At 48.7% G+C, this 3,424-nt stretch overlaps 1 protein-coding gene across 2 annotated transcripts in view; it reads left to right on the top strand.

Annotated features, from left to right (window-relative positions):
• The window catches only part of HYDIN (HYDIN, axonemal central pair apparatus protein), a 533,466-nt gene that overhangs the window by 373,080 nt on the left and 156,962 nt on the right, over positions 1-3,424 (top strand). The gene's annotated exons all lie outside the window — the stretch shown is intronic.

The following is a 3,424-nucleotide window of genomic DNA, read 5'->3' as shown; positions in this document are numbered from 1 at the left end:
TCTTTCATGATATCTAGCGTAAATCTGCTCTCTGTCAGTTTGTGACCATTGTTCCTTGTTACCCAAAGAAGCACCCTGGTGAACAAAGCATCTCTGATCCCTTGCTGCGTCCCCCTAATGAATTTGTAGGCAGCCCCACAATCACCTCTCAGCCTTCTCTTGCAGAGGCCAAAGAGGTGCAGGTCCCTCAGTCTCTCCTCATAGGGCTTGTCCTATAAGCCCCTAACCATACAAGTGGCCCTTCTCTGGACCCTCTGGACCCTCTCAAGTCTAACAACATCCTTCTTGAAGTACAGCACCCAAAACTGGATGCAGTACTCCAACTGTGGTCTGACCAGTGCCACATAGAGGGGAACCTCCTTCTCTTTGTTCTCTTTGTCATGCATCAGCAGATGCATGATAAAGTGCAGTTAGCTTTGCTGATGGTTTTGTCACACTGATGACTCATGTTCATCTTGGAGTCCACTATAACTCTGAGATCCCTTTCCGCTTCTGTTGTTTTTATTACAACGAAACCATTAAAGGGTAGTTAAATCAGACAGACACACAAACTTACAAAACAATAAACCCTATACAATATATACATAGACCCCCAATTATTATTCAAAAATACAAGTGAACAATAGAACAACCCAGAACAAAGGATATTGACTGGGCAACCTTATAACTCATATTAATATACAAACTATTACTTCAGCTTATTCACGTAAAATATAAGACAGTCTATGAATATAATAAGCAGTCCTGAGACTACCTGGGTGCCCTCTAGAGCAGGAGCCCCACTCCCAATGTACCACTATAGGAAAGGAGGTTGTGGGGAAAAAAAGAAGAGGGAGACCCCAAAGACTCCCATGCCCACCTATCACCCAGCAGCAGCCCACATGGTGCCCCTTCACAACCCTGGAGGTCCCTCTCCTGTAAGGACCCCCTCTCCAGGGTAACTTACTACTCCACAGTTGTGGAAGCTGCCTCCCATCTTCCAGGTCAAGCTCTGCTCCTTCCCGGGCTTTTCTGCCACCCAGCTCTGCTGCTGCCAGCCCAGCTTAAGGCCACATGCACTGCTGCATGTTGCAGCACTTCGCCTTGTGCTAGGGGTTGGAGGCCTGGGCACCCTTGCACAGCACAGGGCTCAGGCCGCTCCTGGACTTCCTGTGCTGCATTGCCTGTACTCACGACCTGGCCCTGAGCCAGGGGTTGCAGACCTGAGCCACCTTGAGTGACTCCCAGGGTCTGAGCCCCATGCACCAATATGTGTACTGTGCCCTGGCCACTTGCCAGCGGTTGCAGACCATTGAGCTGCACTGCTTACTGAATGGGGCTGAGGCACAGGTCCTGGCGAGTGAGTTTTTGGAGTTCTTCAGGGCAACTGGAAATGCCCACTGGGCAGCTCTCCCAGGTCTTCTGTACCCCTTCTTCCTTCTTCTCCATTCCTCCAGCATGTCCTCTCCCTCTCGTGCTGGGCATGCAGCTCCTTTTATCTTCATCAGAGGCTCTGCCCCCAAAGTCTTCTCAGACCTGCAGAGCTGGGCTTTAAGCAGGTCCGGGAGTCTCTTTGCCACCCCTGCCACTCCCCCCCTCCCCCCCCAGCCCTTACCTGATTGTTGGACAGGCTCCACCAATCAAAATGAAGATTCTCCAAACCCGTTTGAGCTGGGCTGAATTGGCAAGCCCACCACACATGCACCATCCTCTCTGCTGGATACTGGGTGAGCCAGTCCAGTGAATGGAACAGTTTGCTCAGACCTAGGCATAATAGCAATGCCCCATTTTCTTGATGCTCCAACCTGCATGGCCTCTGTACAGGGCTGTGAAAGCCACTGCCTAGTTGGTCACATTATAATGGGGACCCCTGCTCATGCCCCCTCAACAGTGGGACTGATGGGGTGATCCTTTCAGGGCTTCTTTCTCTCAGTGAGAGGGCAGATTGCTTTAGTATTTCCTCCAAAGTTCCCTGAAGTCACTTCTTAGATATTTGAGTCTCTGATGCCCTCTGCTGCAGCCTCTCTGAGGCAGCCATTGCCTGTCTGAGATCCAGCAGCTGGGATCGTGAGGGATGATTTTGCCCCTGGCAGCCTACATTCACTCGTGCAGCTGAGTACCTGGTTTGTCTGGGTTTCCTATGCATCTGTGTGCTGCATTTATGTTTCTGAATGATTTTGCTTTGCCTGGTCAGATGCAGGATTTAACGTTGATTCTCTGAACAGCACCTGACAGAGCAAAGTAGAAGAAGGGGGCTGAGACCTGGTACAGAAAGGAAAAGCAGTTGCTTAGTGGTGTCTTCCTGACTGCACAGTGGCCAACCCCTTTTTCCTTCAAACTTTGCCTAAGGGGAACTGTATGTGGGGGAAGGGTGTGGAGCCAGAGAACAACCACTTTGTCAGGAAAACCACCCTGCTGAACCTGCAGGGTGGTCAAGATAGTGCCCTTATCAGTGCCAGGGGAGAAGCAGGAAGAGTGCAGAAGCATAGGGGAACCTTGACATGAGGGTGATCTCCTTGTTTTCTCAAAGACCTTATTACAGAATGAGTTCCAAGGACTTCAGCACCTACCAGCCCTATCTCTGTTTAGGGAACTTGTGTCTGTCCAGTTGGCCCTAGTTGTTGAATGCTGAGTCACGTCTAATAAGAGATCCAAATTCATGGTATAAAAATCACTGAAAAATAGGACTGCAAGGGAGCTAGGGAGGTCATTCATCTAACCCTGAGCTCAAGACAGGAACATCCAGGACAAATATTTGTCTAACTTGCAGTTAAAAACTTCCAGTGATGGAGATTCCATAGCTGCTCTAGATGGTCTGTTTTGGTACCTAGCCACCCTCATAGTTTGTCTTAATATGCAGCCTACATTTCTCTTAGTGCAGTTTAAGCCCAAGGTAGGTAAAACAGTATAGGGTTTGGCAAGGACAACATGTGCCAGGAGACTCCATCCACACTGTCTGTCTGACATGGCCCATCACCTCTGTCTATTCATCCTCAGAACACGACAGTGAGGCACAGCAGTACCTTCATCTCCAGGTTTTTTTACAGAGGGCACAGAGAGACTAAGCCCCAAATCCTCAGTGTTATTTAGGTGCCTAAGTTTAATTGGAGTCCAGTTAAATAGGAACTAGGCACCTTAGATGCTTTCAGGTGTGATTTGCCTGAGGTCACACAGAAAATCTGTAGCAGAAGTGGAAACTGGACCTGAATCTCCCAGGTTAGCTCCCTTCCTCTGTGTAGGCCACTAATTCTCAAAACTTGGGATGCCACAAGTTCCTTTTAAGGGCACCATGGAGTGCCACACAGTATTAGCACTGCTAAGTGTGCAAACACCTAATACATGATTCACAAGAGAAACCCAGTGATTTCAGAATAAGAATCCAGAGTGCCAAGAACAGTCTGACCAGTTTCATAGTTTCATAGTTTCATAGATAGTTTCATAGATT

Source organism: Gavialis gangeticus, unplaced genomic scaffold (assembly GCF_001723915.1).
Source record: "Gavialis gangeticus isolate Ggan-Ray unplaced genomic scaffold, GavGan_comp1, whole genome shotgun sequence".
In the NCBI taxonomy this organism is placed as follows: Eukaryota; Metazoa; Chordata; order Crocodylia; family Gavialidae; genus Gavialis; species Gavialis gangeticus.
This window is presented reverse-complemented; position numbering and strand designations above follow the sequence as displayed.